The sequence below is a fragment of the Ascaphus truei genome, chromosome 5, assembly GCF_040206685.1.
Source record: "Ascaphus truei isolate aAscTru1 chromosome 5, aAscTru1.hap1, whole genome shotgun sequence".
NCBI lineage: Eukaryota > Metazoa > Chordata > Amphibia > Anura > Ascaphidae > Ascaphus > Ascaphus truei.
Window position 1 is genome coordinate 164,666,014 of NC_134487.1, and position 22,597 is coordinate 164,688,610.

Sequence of the window (22,597 nt, forward strand, 5' to 3'; positions counted from 1 at the left end):
ATTTATTGTGTAGAAATAAAAATATTTAATTAGTATGATAGAGTCTACTGTATGACCAATAGGTGAACAGAATACAAAAACAAACAAATACGCTATATATACATACAGTAGTTGTCAGTCACAGACTAGTCCACAATTCATTAGAATTTATTTACATCTTGACACCTTTGAATGAGGAATCAAGTGGCATGCGTAGCGTTTATTAACATCCAAAGATATACTTGTGATACCATGTGACATCACCGCTGTGAGCCGGGACAGGGGAGGGAAGCTCGCGAGTGCCAGGCACTGAGACAGCCAAGCTGCTGGGGGAGGGAAGGCAAATACTGCACCGACACACTTTATTCGAGCAAATACCCAGTATGTATCTGGCAGATACCTGGAATGCGCCGCTCCTCACCTCTGACAAGCCCCGTTGCGTTTGCCTTCCCAGCCTGGGTTCATGCCTGGCTGACGGGCGGCTGATCTGTTAAATGATAATGATTAGGATTTAATAGGCTGCAATATATATATATACTGTGCAGTATTGCAGCCAGCGGGAATAAAATGCTTCAATCCCTGCTTGGAAAATAACCCAATGCACTCGGGCAGAAAACAGTCACAAAGCTCAATACACCCGGGTATACCCGAATTCGTGGGACTAGCCGAGCTCGAATAAAGTGTGTCGCCAGTGTAAACAGGAGATGGAAGCCAAATAGTCCTTGCCAGAGGTAATAGTCTACGCGTTTCGTGACGTCAGTCACTTCGTCAGGGCATGAAAATGTAACACGGTCCGTCAAGGTCTTAGATACACATAATGCTCTCGTAATGGAGCTGGGATCCAGATATAATAACGTAACACCCAGTCCAATTCACACGTTCTGACTTTCACTTCAGTGTCCCATACCTTGATTGCAGCACCTTCCTCCTCCAGAACCTGAAGTTAGACGAGAGAGAGAGAGATACAGAGAGAGAGAGAGAGCGAGAGAGAGAGAGAGAGAGAGAGAGAGAGAGAGAGAGAGAGAGAGAGAGAGAGAGAGAGAGAGAGAGAGAGAGAGAGAGAGAGAGAGAGAGAGAGAGAGAGAGAGAGAGAGAGAGAGAGAGAGAGAGAGAGAGAGAGAGAGATTGAGAGAGAGAGAGAGAGAGAGAGAGAGAGAGAGAGAGAGAGAGAGATTGAGAGATTGAGATTGAGAAAGATTGAAGTCAGGCCATCATTACCTTTCTTAAATTTATGATTAAGACCACAATACAGCTAAAATAGATTTATTGAACACCAAGGTGAAAAGTCAAAACATATAGCATATTTTGACATATTTAAGACATTGCCACAATTGTTTGACCATCCGCAGTCCATCCGCATATATGCAATATGTTTTGAGTATATCTCCAAAAGCTATAGCTGGTAATCTAGATATTGTATGTTTTTACAACAATGTAATGCTTTTTGGACCTATACACTTGATAATCTTACACCTATGGCGTTGAAGGATAAGCTGTTTCTCTTGGATCTTGAAACTTGTCTCTGCCAGAGGTTTAAATCGACTGTTCCAATTCATTATAAATGTTTCACATTTTTGACAGATATAACCATACACACATAAGAAAGGATGTTCAATACACATACATTATAAGAAAGGATGCTCAATAGGCTAAGGGTTCAGCCACAAGTGATGTATTACATAAATAAGGTAGAAGGAATCTGGTGCTACCAAACATGCATCCATCCACTATAATTCTTAGTATATGAAACTTTCTATAGTCCTCTGGGCTTATACTGCTGATCAACACTCCCTTCCTGAATTTGATCATTCATTACTTTTCCAATTTATGCCATCCTGGACTATGAAATGTATTGGGGCAGCCCAGGCTGGTTTCATTATGTCTAATATTATTTATATCATGCTGTTGAATGCTTCCCATCGTGATAGTTAGTCCTATATGTCTACACTAGGAATGGAAATTTGTTCTTATACTCTTGTAAGATCCTGATATTTTCTTTAATACACTCTCTGCTTTGAGTCATCTTTGAGTCAGCAAATTTCAATTGATATTAATCATGTTGCTTTTTTACAGATCTATATTTATCATCATATATACATATATAATGAATTTATATATTTGGTACTTTTGCTAATCATTTACATTTGTGAGCTGTTATAAATTAGATTTGAATTGATCTATATTAATGTGTACAGTTGTTGCATTAGCACAGCAATTGTTTATATGTTTGTTCTGTTTACACCTCTTATTTTTCTATAGAGGCATTTTTTTTTTTTATAACTTGTATTTTATTATACATAAATGCATGATATACATAGAAAAAAAATACATCAGGTGCATATTTAGCATATCATAAACAATAACAGAGTCATAATAAACTCACGTAGTTTTTCGAGCCCTACTTAACCACGTGAGTGAGAATCTTCATTCGTACTGTAAGGTATTGGGGTAAATAATAATTATTATAAATAATATAAATAATAAAAAAAAAAAAAAAAAAAAAAGGTGGAGGGGGTGAGGCGAAGGAGAGAGGGAAGGGGGGGATCTGAGGATAAAGATACATCTGCTCCCAGGAGGCAACGCGGCGCCATGACGGTTGTGGATCAGCTAACGCGGTCCTTCGGCGGTATAAGTGGATGGGTATAGGGAGTGTGATGTTCTCGTTGCAGGATTGGCTTTTATGTCCCCGAGGGAGAACACATTTATAACTATTAAAGCCAAATTGTGTTACGCTCTACCCCAGGGATGTCTGTTTGGGCAAGCCAGGGAGCCCAAACTTTTATATAATTGTCGCCAGTGTCATTAACTAAGCTCGTTAGTTTTTCCATCTGGTAGATAAACCAAATACGATTCCGAATTTTTGGGATAATTGGGATTTCGGGGCGTTTCCATAATGCTGCGATCTCGCACCGTGTAGCTAGAGCAAAGTGTGCAATAAGTTTATTGTGTGATTTTGATAGGCCCTTTATGGGTCTGGGGGAATAGTGAGATCAAATATTCTCTGGATCCAATTTCTGATCTTTTCCCATATCGGGGATATCTTCGGGCAGGACCACAGCATATGTAACAAGTCAGCCGTTCCTCCACATTGTTTAGGGCACAATGGGGAGGACCCTGGTATAAATTTAGAAAGTTTGAGTGGGGTGAGGTACCACCTCATGAGAACCTTATATGCGTTCTCTTCAATGAATCTACTTCCTCGTATCCTATACCTCTTCCAGACATTACCTGTGCCACTCAAACTGAAGGACATACTCTCACTTCAGTCTGAAATATCCAATTTTATCTGGGGAGGTAAAAAACCGAGAGTAAATAAATTAACTATGAAAAGACCTACCTCAGCTGGTGGCCTAGCGGTACCCTGCCTGTTGACATATTTTAATGCGGCTCAATGAAGTCAGATCATACAATGGCATTCTAACCCCAAATTAAAAAGATGGGTAGAGCTCGAACACGCGGCCTGCTCCCCTATAGAGCTTAACAACTTAATTTGGCTACCTAAAACTTCAAGGAAAAACACTATTTTACCACTTACCTCAATGACTAACTCCATATCTGTTTGGGAAGCTTCAAGATTAAAAAACTCACTCACCTCAAGAAGTTCTCTGTTGTCACCCATTTGGAACAATCCTAGCTTTGCGCCTGGTCTTATTGGTTACACTCACTCAATTTGGAAACAAAAAGGCTATGAAAGACTCAAAGATCTGGAGGGTTATGATCTAAAAATTAAATCTTTTGACCATCTCAGATTAGAAAAAGACATCCCCCACGCTGAATTCTATAAATACCTCCAGCTCAGATCATTCTATAATAAATTTGCCCCATTCCCCCCATTGACGAATTTTGAAAAGCTCTGTCGGGCAGAAACTGACACTAAGGGACTTATTTCTACAATCTACGGAGAGGTGGTCGAGCCTGCAGCCTCAAAGCTACAACCACCTTCATTCTGCACCCAATGGGAGAGGGATTTAGGGGAAACTCTAGACAGCAAAGATTGGACTACTATATTACTGGGAGCCGCGAAAAGCTCGATATGCACCACACTGGAAGAGGCATTTTTTGACGTAATTGTACCCTTTTTGGGTTTACACATCTGTGTATTTATTATTTTTTGTATATCTTTTATTTACTGCTTATTATTATTTTATTATATATTTATTTTATTTTTTCCTCCTTTTTCTATTTCTTTTTCTTGTGCTGTTTATATTATTTTCCCCTTTTTATGTTAGTCTCCTCTTTTTTTCTTTTTCTTCCCTTTTATGATTTTTTGTACTTTTCTTATTCTTGACATGTCTTTTGCAATAGTACTGTGGTCATTTATTAATAGTTTAATCTTTAATATTATTGGATTGTTGTTTTTATATTTGTTCTTTTATTTTTGTTTTTTCTATTTTCGGCTGATCTGGGCATTATTTAGGAGTTAAGTTTTGTCTATTGAATTAGTTCTTATGGTTGCATACCCATGGGGAGGAGGTGTGTTGCTATACACGCAAGTGCGCGTGATGTCAGAGACTTTTCACCGGCCCATTTTTGCTCTTAGCAATAAAGCTTTGCTTATTGTAATTCCCTGTAAACCAATGGGAATCCATGATTGTAAATACTTACGGAGGAACGCAATGGGGGCATGTTATGACGTCTGATGTCATGCGAGCCAGATTGTTTAAAAATTCCGATTTTAACCACAAACTTTACGCAATGATGAAGCGCAATACGCGCGCAATGCGGCGTATTTTGCTGCCTCGTTAGGGTCTTTTGTATGGCCTAATAAATTCTAATACATTTTTTATGAGTGAGCCGTCTCTGGATCTTTTTTCACTTTGTGGATAGTGCTCCTTTTTTCTCTCTACTAATCTTGCTATTACATAAATACTGTAACAATTGAAAATAATGATGTTATTAAATAAAGTCCCTATAGTATCCAGACAACTCTACAACTGATAGATATAAATTAATATTTCTATTTTAAAGGAGCACAGGGAGTAGAAGGATTCCCAAAGTCATTCAAGCAAATAATAGAAAATGTTGTGTGGTCCCCAGAATGCTAAAATCAAAACATAACACTCATGTGGTTTTTAAATGAAAATTCTATTAAATAAGTTATTTTGACATATTAAATCATATAGGGTAGATAACCACTGTATCAGAGTATTATTTATTTATAAAATGTTTTACCAAGAAGTAATACATTGAGAGTTACCTCTAGTTTTCAAGTATGTCCTCGGTATAGAATTATGATGACAGATACATGGTCACAAATACATAGTGACTTCCTAGTATGGCACCAGTGAGAAAAGTCACAGATTTCTGAGCTCCAGTGAGCCTCGCTCTGCAAAGCAAAATTGCGCTGGAAAAAATATCAATAAAAAAGAAAAAAAAACACAGTGATCCACAGTGCAGACCCTAGAGAACTATGGCCAGCTTTCTGGGAAGCAAATCGGCTGGAACAGCTACTGTAAGCAGAAGAGAACAGAGAAAAGTGAGAAGAAAACAGAATCTTCTAAAATGGCCCCTGTCATAAGAGTTACTACAGTAGGCAGCAGGGAGAGATAGAGGAACAACAACAGCATACAGCCCTTAAAGAGACCGACTCTGAATATGCTGCTATAGCTAAAGTGCTTGCAAGTAAGTTAATGCCTTCATTAGGTAAGAGGTTTGACGCCCTGCAAAAGTCACTTGAAGATTTAAAAGAGGAACTCTCCTTGCAAAATGTAAGATTGTAGGAGGTGGAGACCAGAGTGGGAGATTTGCCAGATGATCTGGGAGAAACTCAATCAGAAGTTCAGGAACTAAAAAAGAAAAATCAAGCCTTGGATGAAACGGTAGACATCTTGAAAATAGAACCAGGAGGAGGAATATAAGAATTATTGGGATACGTTATTATTATTATTATTATTATTGTAAAACCATATCAACTTATGGATTTCTGCTCAAAATGGCTCATAGAGATTTTGGGGTTACCTTTGAATCTGACTAACTTCAAATTAGAAAGAGCCCATAGGTTTGGTCCAGCAAAATATCAAGGAGAAAGACCAAGAGCAGTAATGGCTAAATTGCTGGACTTTAGTGGGAAAAAATAGATTTCTGCGAGCTTACAAGGAATCAGGAGGAATTGTACACGAGGGATCCAAGATATACATTTTCCAGTACTATTCAATGGCAGTCTCTAACAAAAGGAGAGAGTTTGGAAAATTTTGTAGCTTTTTGTTTCAACAAAACAGGAGATTTACTTTGGGGTTTCCAGCCACTCTGTGACTTTTCACGGTAAACGGAGTAAAAATCTTCACTGAGACCAGAGAAGCTGAAAAGTACACTCGTGAGCACCATAAAGATATTGAAGACAGACGAACAGAGTGTGATCAGAGGCGTGCGCAGGATCGTCATTCACCCCCCCCCCCCCCGGAGAAAGAGGTTGCAACGAGGATATGACGCAGAGCTAATTTCAGTGGAAGATACCTTGTTTAATTATCCAGACTTAATGATGGGTCTTTTTGTTAAAAGGAGTATATATCGGGGCTGATTTATCCAACTGCTCCTATATAGTTTGAGATTCTATGTAGATTTTAACAGTGCAGATATGTGTGTTCAATATTTGTAGGGTTAATTTGCAAGAAATGATTGCAAATATAGCAAATTATAATTAGTTTAATGTGTAAGAAGCTCAGGTGTTAGAATTAGATTAGACAAGTGCACTGTATTGTCCAGTAGAACAATAGAAGTGTGGTGGCTGGTGGGAGTTTAAGGGAAAGTAAAACTGGATAGAATTTGTACTTATGGAGAAAAGGGGAGTCAACATGTTAACATTTCTGTTATTTGTTGTGTTTTTTGGGTTAGATTTGTGTTTTTTTGTTTTTCTTTTTGCTATGTATTTTACATGCCACACTTGTCTGTTTATCCATACACAGTCTCTCAACTGTGCTAAGAATTAAGCATAGCTCCACTGGGTATATCCTTTGAGAGTGCAAGTTCCTATGAGAATTATTTAATGGAATGTTAAAGAAATCAATTCCCCTATTAAAAGAAATACAATTCTGAAGCACCTAAAGCATCTTAAAGCTGAAGTTGCATAAATTCAGGAAACTCATCTACAGTAGATGCGACAGAAAATGAAAAATGTAGGAGAGACTGGGTGGGTAAATGTATATATTCCCCAGCAGTAGGGAAAAAAGAAGGAGTAGCCATCTTAATAAACAAATCTTTGCCAAACGAAGTTATCTCCACTGGAGGGTACTGTATGTGGAGGGGAGAGTGGTACAATGCCTTGTCACAATACATAATGAGGAATGTATTTATGCATTATGTATGTCTTTATTTATATAGCGCCATTAATATACATAATGCTTCACAGTGGTAATACATGTGACAATCACATAAATAACATATAATACAAATAAGAGAACATGGGAATAAGTGCATCAGACATAAAAATTTACATTTAGGAAGAGGAGTCCCCGCACAAAGAGCTTACAGTCTAATTGGTAGGTAGGTAGAACGTACAAAGACAGTAGGAGGGAATTCTGGTAAGTGCGTCTGTAAGGGGCCAAGCTTTATGTATCAGGTGTATAGTATTAGCCACAGTGCTATTCATATGCTTCATTAAGCAGGTGTGTTTTAAGGTGGGTCTTAAAGCTGGATAGAGAGGGTGCTAGTCGGGTATTGAGGGGAAGGGCATTCTAGAGGTATTAAAAATATGTAATGTCTATGGCCCAAATGAATATGATCAACATTTTGTCCAAACTCTGACTGACTATGCTCGCTGGAAAAGACAGTAATTTGATAGTAGGTGGGGATTTTAATTGGATAATGGATCCATTTACGGATCAATCAATTCGGATTAAAGGGAAATCAAGGTTATAACTGGAGCAAAAATACACACAGGGGTTTAAGGATATTTTGGGTCTTGAAGACTACTGGCAAATGTTTAACCCTTTGGAAAGAGAACACACTTTTTTTCTCACACCCACATAATTCATTCTCCAGAATAGATTATATTTTTGCCAATAGTCAGGTAATGGGGACAGTCACAGATACTAAAAAAGAAGATATAATCGTCTTAAATTAAAATGGGACAAATAGTGCATGCAGATAGAATATGGAGATGTCCTTTGTGCATGTATAATATAGATGAAGTTAAAGCATTTCTTTTAAATAATTAAATGTATTTTAAGGAAACTAATGTGGCTCATTGCAACGCAGGAAATTTATTTCAGGAAACTGGAAAGGCAGTTTTAAGAGAGAAAATAATTGCATTTACTGTAAAAATAAGAGAAGGAAGGAGATTGATTTGGAGTTCTCTAATGCTAGCAAAGAGTTAAATAATAGATTCTGTGATTTTAAGCTAAATCCCACTACAGATAACAGAGATGGGATATATGAGAGCCAAGGATTTATGTGAAGTTTGGGTGCACAGAAAAGAACAAAAGAAAAAGCATTTTAGAGTTTTAAACTTTTACAAGATTGGAAATAAAGCAGGAAAACTGTTGTGCAATATGGCTAGAAAACCTATGAAGTCAAATCATGGGCCTCATGCAGAGAGCAGCGCTATTTCAAATCTCGCCATTTTGGGGGGGAAATTCGCGCAAAAAACTGCCGAAAATGGCGAGTTACGGAAAACGCGCCATTTTTTTTTATTTTTCAAAATCTCGCCGCGTGGCTGGCGAGAACCTACATCTCGCCAGTTTTAAAAATATCCTAATTCAGAGAGCCGCGAACGTCATCTAGCGGCTGTTCGCACCAAGAAAATGGCGCGATTTGCTACTATTTGCCTCGCCAAGAAAAGTTGGCAAGTAGATGGAGCTCGCCGCCTATAGGAAAGGAAAAAAAAATGCGCGATTTTTTTTTAACACATTTCTGCAGCGCGCATCTCTCCAATTCTAACTCGCCACACGCATTAATGCCAAACATTGCAGAATTCGTACATTTCTGCATATGGAGAATAAAACTCTCCAAAAAAGCAACTTTTTATTAAACTCGCCAATTTTTAAATTCGCTGCTCTCTGCATGAGGCCCCATATTCTGAGAAAAAGGAAGAAAAAAAATAACAAATCGGGAGATATCACAACTATTCCTAGAGAGACAAATAAGGTTTTTCAAAATTTCTACCAAAATTTATTTAGTAAAAGCAATATAGATGAAGAGGCACAGTGTGGTTTTCTGGGAGAAATGAAGCTCACTAAGTTAGACCAAGAAGAGCAGTTGCTGTTAAATGCTCCAATAACAATTGAAGAGAGAAAATTCTATTAAAACTTAGGCTTGTTATATAGTGAATGCGGCCGTGCGCACGCGTGTGCCAGTGTGAACGCGTGTGCACGTGCCGCATGCTTTTTGTGTGTATGCTGTGAGCTGTGGGCTAAGAAGGTAGCGTTGTGCTAAGAAGGTACTGTGTGTTTATGTGTGTATGTATGTGTAATTTATTATTTATTTAAAAAAAAACACATTGGTAAAAATAAAATATTTATTAACGTTGTGCAGACACACACATACAAACACACACACACACACACACACACACATACACATACACATACACATGCATAAATTTCAGCGCTGATAGCAGCACAAAATCATTCTATTCCCCGTCTTCTCCGCTGTCGGTCGGATGCACGCTCACTGCCGTACACGTGCGCGGCCCTTGTATAAAAGGGCTGACTAACCTCAGCCAATTATAAGTTCCGCGCGCGCACGGCGTAGCGCACGCGGCCACTATATAACAGCCCTTAAAAATGGGAAAGCACCAGGCCCAGACTGATTCACAGGAGAGTTTTATGAAATGCTTATTGATGAAATTGGGGCCCCCCTAAGAGAAGTGTTCAAAGAAATTAAAGATAAAGAAGAATATATAGAGACGGGTTAAACTGCCTTTGTAAGAATAATTCATAAGAGAGCCTCCTTGCAGGCTGTATATCTCCTTATAAATCTTCTAAGGAGAAGCAAATATATATATATATATATATATATATATATATATAGCTAATATCTTTTCATGGTGATTTGACAGGGATTTGTACAAATTTTATACAGGTATTACAGTGGCGGTCTAAAGCGGCCGCCACCGCGGGTAATTTAAAACCACGTGCAGGCGCGTTTTGTTCCTGATGCGTGCCGCGCGGCCGCGTGTCACTGGTGCCTCCATTGGTGAGCCGGTCACGCGTGCCACGGTTCCGCCGGCATCCCGAAGGCATCCGTGACGCGTTGGGTGCTGGGGATCACGCTGTATGTGTGGGGGATCAGGGGAAGCAGAGGCGGAGCAGCCAGGTGTTCGCGACCGGAGGAAGGGAGAAAGGGAAGATGCGGCTGGCGCGCGGCCAAGTTCGGCGCCAGCCGAAAAAAGCCCCGGAAAATTACGGGTAAATGTTAGATTTAAGCTGGCCGCAGCAGTATGCTTGTTTTTACGTTTTATGTATTTTGTCATTTTTGTTACTGTTGACTATTTTTTAGCTGATTAAAGTTTATTGTATTGAATAACCTTACCACATGACTTGTTCAGCCAATGAGGATAGACGTCACATCAGCGCGACTCACGTTTGGGCCCGCGCCGATGATGTCATCCTCAGCATCGCAATGGCGCTAACTGGTATGTATAAATCTGTGTGTCATTTGTTGTTCTGTACCTTACACCTTGATAAATTGCTCAGGCACGAAACCCGTAGGTGCGTTTTATTTTGTACATCTATTGCTTAGCTTGCAATAAATTGATCTTTATATTTGAGTTTTCCTGGATTCTAATTTTTTTTATTTGTTGCCCAATTTTGGCTACATTTTGGCTGTGCTCTGCATTTTTCTACAACTATAAGGGCAATGTACAGTATTAAGGCAAAGTGATGCTATCCTAGGGTAAAAAGGCACTATATTTATGTAAGAAAAAAGAATATCCTATGTCTTTCAATTGATACATACAGTACGATGCAGTTTTTGAATGGCCAAACGACTTGCTTTCATCTCACTCTATTTCTTCCAGTTGCAGGTTATATGGTGATAGATACCAACATGCCATGCTTTTATAATGACGTATCTAAGAAATATAATTGACTTTTAAAGTTTTATTTCACATGAAACATCTTATTATCTGTCTTGAAACATACAGGTGATTTATTGGGTGTGTGGTTTACTGAATGCAGAGAGTATGATGCAGTTTTGTACTCCAGATTTGTATCAGTTTGGCCTTGGTACTGTACATCAACATTGGCATATTTGCTACTACATTACCAATATAGATAATTATGCTTTCTTGTTTGTGGAACACTGCCCTGTACTGATTCTCGTAAATGTTCCTCAGGAACAAACAGAACAGACACTAACATACATCCTAGCTATGAAGAATATATTTCTATATCTTATTACCTAAAAAGAACTTAGTAAAACAAGATCACGATTGCTTCATTAGCAAGGCCTTAGCAGGAAAATATTAACCTCACTTTCAGACTTCACATACTACCCCACTCTTAATGGTGCAATTACCCTAAAAAATACTATTTTGAAATTGAGCTCAAGTTGGTGACTTTAAAGCAGGTTACCAACCATAATATCCTATTGTTTATTCTAATTTGCTCCATTTCACCAGGCAACACAAAGCTGTTTTTCATCCGGATAGCAACGGACCTTGTCAGAGAATGTATCATAATCTGATTTCGGCATATAAATTTTTTTGAAGAATTGGCAAGCAGGAAAAAACTGGGGGAGGTGAAATCAGACTCATCAATGTAGCAGTATGGTTAAGAAATATTTAGTAAATAAAAAATAAACATGCAGGTGGGACTGTACAGTACATTTAAACAATTTACAGTATTGTATCTAATTTTAAAGCAAGAAAACAATTAATGCCATATCTCCTGTCTTTTCACTGTATTCAATTTTGTAAATGTACTCCAAATATGGACCCCGATTAACTGATTTCCGGTAAGTGAGGGGGAGAGGTGCTGAAACCACATCAGTGTGGAAACTAGACTTCATTTATATTGCATTTTGTTATATTACATAATGTATATACCAAAATAAAAGAAGAATGCAGGAACAACGTACCTACTAGAAAAAAAATTAACAATTCCTTCTGCAAGATGACAAAGCTGTCTATTTCTCAAGGAAACTAAAGTGTAGCAATGTAATGAAATGTATATAGGCACTGTTTGTAGGTGGGATTAATGATATAAACATCAAGAATAGCTGAAGCCACATATAAACTTCATATACTCACCTACCCGGGTCCTCAGAGGGAAATGCTTACTTGTCTCTAAACGGAACCTGGGCTCAATAGTGGTTTGTTCAGTCCTTGTCCTGATTATGATGTGGTGGCAATCACGGTTGCACCGTGGTCTCGCGGTGTTGAAATCTTCATGCTGTTATCAAATTGCTGCTTGATCTCGGTCTCCAAACACTAGAGGCGTAAATAGAAAATCTGGATTGTCCAGAGTCACATCTGACAGCAGATCTCACAGGAACACAGTGAAAAGAAAAATATACAATACTTTATTCAGGACATGTTTAAAGAATACAAAAAGTAGAAAAGTACTCCCACGCATTTCATGCCAACCGGCGCTTTCTCAAGTTGCAAGTTATGACTGGATGATTACTAACAATTTTTTCTGGCTCAATACTTCAAGGTACTGTAAACTTAATGTTCAGCCTACTGTAAATCAATTAATAGGCTTGCCTTAGCCCAATGTAACTCACAGCGGCAACTTACTAAAAAGCATTTGTAAATTATGGTAATGTATTGAGATGTCTGCAAAATATATCCAGTGGTTCTTAAAACAAAGATTTTATATGTAACCCTCCTACCCCCACCCAATCTCAGATAGGGTCTCCTAGGGAGTCTAATGCTCAGGCTACATGTCTCCGTGTGGTGCGTACCTGCTGGCAACAGGGGGCCCTGAGTCTCTCGTGATGACATGGGGGAGAACAGGACAGGCTTCTGGGGTTGTGCCTCCGTCTCTTCTACTGGTGCAGTATCTGTATCTCCTGCAGCCACAGCTGTATGGGGTGAAGTACCTACAAGAGAGTTCTAATTCCCATCCTCCCGATACACTTCACTCTCAGGCAGGAGTTTAGATAAAAGTGCAAGCTCTTTATTGTCTCTTCTAAGCAGACAGTTACACCGCAGGCTGTCTTCCCTCAGGATGTCCCTGACCTCACTCCCGGCCTAGGGCACCAGAGTGTGTCTAGCTCTTCCCCTACCCTCTAGGCAGGGTAGGAGGCATGGGGTGCACACTCTAATCCCCAGAGGGAGGCCTCAAGCATGCCAGTTCTGGCAGGTTGGTTTGTGTCACCCTTGTCCATTCCACTCCAGGGACAGACTCACCCTAAATAGGAAATGGCAATACCCTAAGTAGCTCCAACAGGCACCGCCCCTGTGTCTTCTGATTGGACACAGGGCCTAATGACCAGTCTTCACTGCCTCAGTGTACTGCCTCAAGTGGGGAAAACCCATGATTGATCCTGCAAACCTGCCTTTACGCAGGGATTACTGCCAGGATGAGGGCAGACCTATAGCCCAAACCACACAGGGCTACATATACAAGCTTTAAATTAAGTCAAGCTTACTGCTCTTTCATTGAACTGCCTGAGCAATCATGACACTGTAGGTACCTGGCGTCTCAAATACCTTTCTTGTGTCATTTATCAATGTCCTGGCCTGGTTGTGCTATGATCACTAAAACAATTATGCCTGGATCTTTTATATATTCAAAACACAAAATAGCGAAACTTGGTACACAATAAAGATAAACAAAAATAATCAAAATATACATATCAAAAAGTATGGTTACCCAAGCAGAAGTCAGGAATCTTTCACAGCAACAAAAGACAATGTTTGGCATTGCTTTAGTTTGTTTTTTTGGGTATTGTAGAAGACTGTTGTGGGGTTGCTATCTAGGGGGCTGGCTTGTCTGCCCAGGGGGCGGGGTCTTCTCTGATGCACCGCTGAGCTGCTTTCCCACCGTGACGTTCGGTTATATAAACATGCACTCTGGAGGTGACTGTGTCACTGATATTTTTGTAAGTGTTTAAATTGCAGTTCCTTGCTCTGTATGTTTGTATTCCTTGATAAAGGTCATATTGTTTGATCGAAACGTTAGTTTTCTATGGTAATTTTATATTGGATCTAATAAATTATTTTTTAAGAGGGCCCAGCTGTTTGCTGAATTTCATGCATCTTTTATATGGCAATCTTGCTTTTCATTTTTTGGGTTGGTGGAGAATTTACCATATTTCTGCCTTATTGATGCAACTCTCTTCAGTCTGCTCAGGTTTACTATATAAATAAATTACATACAAAAATCTAAGTTTAGTTACACAGAGATGTTGAATATTAAGTGACTTCTTAATCACAGACATTCCCAAAACAAAGAAGATTCAATCTATATAGAAAGGTTAGTTAAATTGATTTGTCCAAGAGAAAATTAGAGACTAAAAGTTAAACTTCTAATTAATTCTATGTAATCAGCAAATGACCTGATATAACGTCTAACAGTAACTCTGACTCTGAGAATTCTGTTGATAGTTGTAGAATTTGGTTATCTACAAATCAATAACAAAGCTTCACAACACGTGTACCATCAAAAAATCAAAGCAATGATAACACTGTAATCAGTTACATTCACAAAGTGTGCATTATTGACTCCTAATAACAAGAGTGTTATCTGAGATCCACAGGACCTGGTCAATTGAATGTGGCAGCAGTAGCAATCAATAGCTTTCTATCATTCAAAAATCACTAAGAACATGCGGTAATGTAAAATAATATGGCACTGTGCACAGTATTTTCCAATGCAAGAGATATATAGTGAAAACTGGATTAAATGACAGCTAACAGCACACAGAGATTATGAATGGTAATACAAATAGAGTATATATGATTTTGGAGCAAATACATGCTGAGCTTTATAAAATATATATATATTTTTGTTGAGGGGGAAAGAATCAATTGAAAATATACATTTCCTTCACTGTGGATGATTCACTGAACAAAATAATAACACAATTTAAACATAATTTATATATATATATATATATATATATATATATATATATATATATATATATATAGAAAAATTATGTTTAAATTGTGTTATTATTTTGTTCAGTGAATCATCCACAGTGAAGGAAATGTATGTTTTCAATTGATTCTTGATTCTTATATATATAAATTATGTTTAAATTGTGTTATTATTTTGGTGGTGCACCACCTTGACAAAGGTCCCATTCGTGGACCGAAACGTTGGTTTTGTGTTTATTTTTTTAATACACTTGTTTGTTCAATTCTGGAGTGCTGCCTGCTGATTTTGTTTCCAAACAATATTGTATTGCTTATTCTTCATTATAGGATCTGCACCCACACCAGTGACTATTATTACGGAGTGCTTTTTGTTCTTTTTCTATGTTATATATATATATATATATATATATATACTGCATATTATACTGAAATGGTGAGCAAAATTCTGCTTTTCTCAGTTTAAGGTTATGGCTTATAGTTCTTTGAGATTATCATTTTTACATGTGACTGCAAAATGAGCACACCTGACCTTGAAGTTATCTCAGGGCACGGGTGCTACTCATTTACTTATTATCCTACCTGCCACTGTGGAATTATGACAAATTCCTCTGATATATACAGTAGACCCAAGTTGACTTTAAGTTGCCATATCGTTTAGCAAAATAAATTGCTATTGCAATAAACTAAAACGCTTATGTATGTAATGTTTTCTTTGGTAATTTTACAATTTATATCACAAGATGTGTCAAAAACATTTTCAATCGTAGATTTATTTCAAACAGCCCATCAGAGACTCTATTTGTGAAACAGGCATATTCATTTATCCATTTACTCAAAGAAATTTGCAGTTTTTGTGTAGTAGTACGTGATTGGGCCATTTGGTTCTCCTTTATTAGCTAGAATTTCTTGGGAAAACTGCTTTATCAATTCTTCTCATGGATGACTTAGCTTGTGCATTGAAAGAGAGCATAAGAGAGAATGAGTTATAAGCAGATTTCCAAAAAAAGCAAGAAGAGATGCAACAAAATCTTAAGAGACATAACAGATTAGCATTTTTTAGGTCAAACAAAACTAACCATTTTATCTCATTTATAGAGTTACTGTATTGTATGTACAGGGTACAGGCCATATAATTACTGTATACTGTAGTTCCTATTCTTTTACATCAAGGCAACTAAGGAATGATTTACTATTATTTGGGAGTATATGTTTAGGAATCTGCATAGGCCTCCATGATTGCCTTCATCATTTTAGAATTAAACTCTGTTATAATATGATATATTTTATTAAGTTGTATAGGTATTCATCTAAAGAATGAAATTGGAAGAATATTGTTTTCTCCATAATATTGGAACTGCAATGTGTATTGCTATGTGTATAACAAAAAACATGTAAAAAAGCATTTACTGAATACTGCCCTGGATAGGAAGTCGATATTATTGATTTTAAGCTGTCACTTTCTAAGTAGAATGTTTGTGGTCCATAATTATAATAAAATTAAATCCCCATAGACTTTTGTTTTAACCTACTTTTTCACTTAAGATTCCCATCTATGTGTTCAGATTATAATTTTTTTTGCTTGTAATCTTGGCATTATCCTCTTTCATCTGACATATATTGTTATGTCCTAAAACCACTGTGATGAAAGAAAATCAATATTAGGTTAATGAGACCTTTCAAAGATGAACAAAAATGTCATGTTTTCTGTGTAATCCTTGACAATAATTTTCTGATTTTCAGTATCACTAATGTAAACTCAGATTAGTATTTGAGTTATTTGATCCCTACAAGAGAATATAAAATAAAATACCACTTTAGACAATCTATAAGTATGATACCATTATCCTTTATATGCATTACTATTTTATTTTTGAAAATATGTTTTTGGGGCACTGCAGTACAATCCCTTCCACTTCAGCAAGTTTTTTTGTGGGATATGTACTGTAGCAAGATATTGCAATCTGCATTTTACATGGTGCAATAATTTTCTCTTCTGTCAGTTGTTCTCTTGTAATTGCATCAATAAACATTGCCAAAACTAAGCTGCTGTAACCTAACTAATGGTCTCTATCAATTGTAATACACCTGGAGGATATAAAATGCACCAAACTGGAGAAATTGATGCATGAATGAATGATTTGGAGAGTGCATATACGAGGAATTAGGGGTAGACAGTCAATGCAATATTATAATGAAAATATTGCATGGTATGGTACAATCACTATATCTCTTCATCAAATACATCTGACAGGTTTAGATGACGATGAACCTCTGCTCATAAGAGATCCGTGCCAAATGTAAACATTTATTCTACATCCAAAAACAAAATATCCCTATAACAACGGCACTCTTTACCTCAAATGCGCATGCGTGAAGAATCAGGACATTTAAATTTCTATACCAGCAGACAAATCATCATCTCTGTTACAGGTAATTTCTAATAGCCCGGGGGAGGTGTTGATAGCTAGTCCCATGCCTTTGCTTTGAGGAGGTGGGGGGGAAGGTGAGATGCAACTCAATTGGTCTGTCTTACAGTACTGCACAGATAATCGTGAAGGATTAGAAAACAACTGTTTGAACTGTTTGCAAATGTAGTTATTTTCTAAATCTTAAAATTGATTAAATATTAAAAGCTGGTAACACAGATCAATATCCTCTTGTATCTCCCGGAGGAGGGGCTGTGCGAAAAAAGCCATCCTCATTAGTTAAAGTTTGCCTTATCGAATGCTTCCAGCCACATTGGTTTAGTGAAAATTTTAAGAATTCATATTTTTCAATTATATAGTCGTATACCTCTGCTAAAGTCGCCTTTTTTTATCTGTTCCAGCATTAATTGCAGAAAATATGAGAAATGCGTAACTACAATGTGGTTTGGTATAAGGACTTGACATGATGTTCATTAACCAAATGCAGGGATAGCAATGTAGAATAACGGGAATAGCATTGTGTATACTGTGGAGATTTTAATTATGAAACGCCTAAATTTGATAACGTCTTTTGCGACCAAGGTATAGAACGGAGAACAAACTCCAAACACCGGTGCTCCAAGTTATGCTCAAAGGTACTGCAACATAATAAAGTATAATCATATAAATCCTGCCACTGATCAAATCCAAGTAAAGATAAACGTATTAGAAGGCTCGCTGCATGCAATTTGAACTTAGCATCAGGAAGGGGGCTAGAATGTGGTAAGGAGATGCAATTTAAAATATATATGCCCAGAATGTAAAACACCCACAGCAATCAAACACTAAACTCTGCCACTTCCCTCACCAATCCTGGCGTTTTATGCACATACAGTTAGCCCCTGAGGGCGTTAGTACTCACAGACTTGACACTTCGATGGCTTGATCCAGTATGCATTGTCGGTGTGCTCCAGCCTGGGATACGAGTGAAAAAAATGCTGAAATGGCAGTTCACTGCGGTCCGTAAGGGTTTATATCCCTTATACCCTTACGGACCGCAGAGAACCGCCATTTCAGCATTTTTTTCAATTTACAATTGATGACTGTAGCGGCCACTCTTTTTATCTCGTTTTTAAACACCTGCAAATTGACTGCACATAATTCACTGGTTGTCCTGTGCAAAGGGATTCACTTTTGCCATCTGGCGGAAAATCGCAAAACTGCACCCAAACAATCACAATCACAGTAATCACGGAAATCAACAACGGTAAACAGGTGTGTGATTGCCTGCCTTCATGGATGATTAACACGTTGAAAACATGTGGATTACAGCAGACTTTACGTAAACAGCGCAGAGAAATGATCGAATAATGGCCGCTGCATCTGTATGCTTCATTTTCCCATGTTTCAAAGCCCCAGTGAGATGGGCACTATTTTATTCATCAAGCCATACCTCTTTAACCTGCTACAAATGAACCCATCTTCAAAGCATACATGGTTAAGTTGGGCATTGATCTATATACCAATGCAGCCTTATGGTCTCGCCCACGAAATCCACTTTGGTCACGTATTTCTTTATCTGTGCGCGTCTGAATGGGACTCACACTGTGTGAATCCTACCGAGCTGCATCTGTCTGTAAGAGACACACAGAAAAAGTGAAACAGAGTCAGTCAATCTCCCTGTGCACCTCTAACAGGTGATCGTGCGGCTTTTATTTTATTTTAGTAACAGTATTGAAGCAAGGGGTGCCAGAGCTTAAATTAATGCTGTTCAGCCAAGTAGGATTCCCACAGCATGAATCCCAATCAGACGCAGGGACCACCACTGTGTTAATCCCGATGAGCCATTACCCCCTGCTATGCACTGCACAACGGATGGTCAATGCTTTGCACGCTGAGCACCAGTACATGCTCTATGGCAGCTATGTAAAAGAGTTTACATCTGTAGGAGATGTATACAGAGGTTTAAACCAGGAGACTGCTTTTGGAAAAAAATGTTTATTTCACCCCAAAGTTTTAATAACAATAATAGGGGCTTTTCCTATCAAAAAAATGCAACAACAAAAAGAACCTGGTGTTCCTATGTATCAAGAACACGCACCTGTGGTCTGCATGGCTCTGCCAACCTTGCCCAAAGTCCAGGGTTCCTGAGGCCGGATTAAGCAGCATAAAGTCCAGGTTTTTAGTTACAAATGTCCCTCTGTATCAAGGACTATAAGGTACAGATGTGATGTCCTGGTGTCCCTCTGTATCAAGGACACATAAATGCAGTCTGCACACCCTGATGTCTGTAAGGAAATGTACATATGTCAAAAACAGAGCTCCTTATATTTCATCCTAAACCTGGCCCCACTACCTCCTTCCACATTACTGTTGGAAGTTCTGTCATACACCCTTCTGTCATGCACACACGCTGCCTAGGGGTCACACTTGACTCCTCTCTCACATTCTCTTCTCACATTCAAAATGTATCTAAAACCTGTCGCTTTTTCCTCTGCAATATTACAAAGATACACCCTTTCCTCTGTTGCTCGACTGCTAAAACTCTGACACAGACCCTCATTCTCTCCTGTCTCGATTACTGTAACCTTCTGCTATCTGGCCACCCTGCCTCTCACCTGTCCCCCATAAAAGCTATCCTAAACGCTGCTGCCAGAATCACTCTACTCTTTCCTAAATCTGTCTCTGCGTCTCCCCTGCTGAAATCCCTCTTTTTCGGGCGGTTTTCTATCGTGCGCAGAAAATTGCATTTTAGCGTTGTCTGCAATACCGTCTAGAAACTCAAGTGGCCAATCACGAGCTGTTGTCTTAAAAGTCTAATAGCAATTCAACCTACAATACAGTACACAGTACAACCATACATTTCTGCAAGTCTGTGTGCGCACAGTAATTGTAAATTTAAAGATTTATATTTGAAGAAGAGATTAAAGTTACGAGTTCATACAGTATACAGTAGTCTGAGGCTCCTTAGTCATACACATAAAAATATGAGGACACATACTGCACTGTATATAGGATTGGAACCTTGCTGAAACGCATACTGTATGCATGTCATCACATTTCTTTATGTATTATTTATTAATCAATGCTTTTGCTAGGCTTGCTCTTCTTTTCATACTGTTTTTATTTTATGTGCATGCGTGTATGTCTCATTGGAACCTTGTTAAAACGCATATTCGTGTTAACACATTTATGCGCATGCGTGTATGTCTCATTGGAACCTTGTTAAAACGCATATGTGTATCATCACATTTAGGCGCATGCGTGTATGACTTCTCATTCAATTTGATTTTAAAGTCTGAAAAAAAACTTTTTATTTTTTTTCTCGACATGGGCTTGCATAAGATTTTTGGCTATTCTGAGATTTAATTCTAGACTAGTCATGTACAGTACGTACTGTATGAGGTGGGTGTCATACTGTGACTCATAAGAAACCCCCAAAATAAAAAGTTATAATCTAATATTCTATACAGTATGTATTTTTTCTACAGTTTTTTAACAGTATTATATATGTATTGTTTTAATACTGTTTTGATTTAATGCACATGCGTGTATAACTTCCCATTCAATTAGAATTACAAGCCTGAAAAAAACAAACATTTTTTTTCGTTTCTCGACATGGGCTTGCATAACAATTTTTGATATTCTGAGAATCAATCACTACTGTAGCTTTTTAATTCTACACTATTCATGTACGTACTTTATGAGGTGGGTGGCATACTGTGATTTTAATTTGGGGGTGCGGGGCTCAAAACATTATGATGACCTGTTGAAAATATTTATTTGAAGTAATAATCCAGCATACTGTGCTCTCCCCCTCCCCCCAGCACACACACACAGAAGGCTAAAGTATTTCTACTTCTTATCAACAACATCGCTTTCTGGCTTTAATCTTCCCGAGCGTGTCATCACATTTATGCGCATGTGTGTATGACTTCCCATTCAATTAGAATTTCATGTCTGAAAAAAAACCTCTTTTTTTTTTCCGTTTCTTGACATGGGCTTGCATAACAATTTTTTATATTCTGAGAATCAATCGCTACTGTAGCTTTTTAATTCTACACTAGTCATGTACATACTATATGAGGTCGGTGGCATACTGTGATTTTCATTTGGGGGTGTGGGGCTCAAAACATTATGATGGCCTGTTGAAAATATTTCTTTGAACTAATAATCCAGCATACAGCTTAAACACCTGCAAGTTGACACATTACTGTACTGTACACATTATAATTCATTACAATTCATGAATATCTGCCACCTGGTGGATACGCGAAGAATTGCCCCCAATTAAATCCGAACCATTATAATTAAACAGATCAACCGCAGATCAGCTAGGCAGCGCAAATGCGGCATGAATGCGGTGATGCCCAATTTATTGCGCATGGAATCCAGAAGATGCAGTTGCTATGCCCCTGAGAAGTTTTAAAATAAAGGCTGGCGCAGCAGTACATACATACCAAATTTACATTTTTTATGGAATTGACAAGCCAGAACCCTATTGTTAAGTAATACACTTTTTTGACTTGGGGGGAAGTCTTTTATTTATTTATTTTCAAACTTACATTTTTATTAGATAGTAAAGCAAAAATATACAGAAATACAACATAGTTAAATGAGTTATCAGGGGGAGGTGAGTTGGATACAAAAATGAAAAAGGGGGATAGGAGGGGGTGGAACAGCAAATTGGTGATGCTTCAAAAACATTATACTAGTCATCAGCAAAACATACTTTGCTTTTCTAGACAGGATTCTTGGGCAGCCTCTCTATCCCCTATGTGGTCTGTCTCTGAGGAGGCCGGGGTGGTGAGTAGACAAATAAATTCCCTAAGATAGAATATAGTGGTGGGCCGGGGGAGTTAGCCAGATATACCGTCTGGTCATAGTGTAATGGTGATTTTGCGAAATGATAAGATAAGTGAGCTTAAGTTTACATTTCGACTGCCTATAAAGATTATCCAGGGTAGCCATACCTTCTGGTAGTTATCGTATGTATCATTTAGAAAGCTTGTGAGTTTTTCCATCATACATTCAAACCATACCTTGTTTCTAATTAACGGGATTGATGGTAGTTTATCCTGTTTCCAGAGACCTGCTAGGGCGTACCGTGCCATGGTGATAATATGAGTTATTAGTTTGTTTTCCGCTCTTGTGTGGCCTTGCAATGGTTTGTTTAATAGAAACAGCCACGGATCTAGGGGTATGTCCGAATCCATAATCTGGTGAA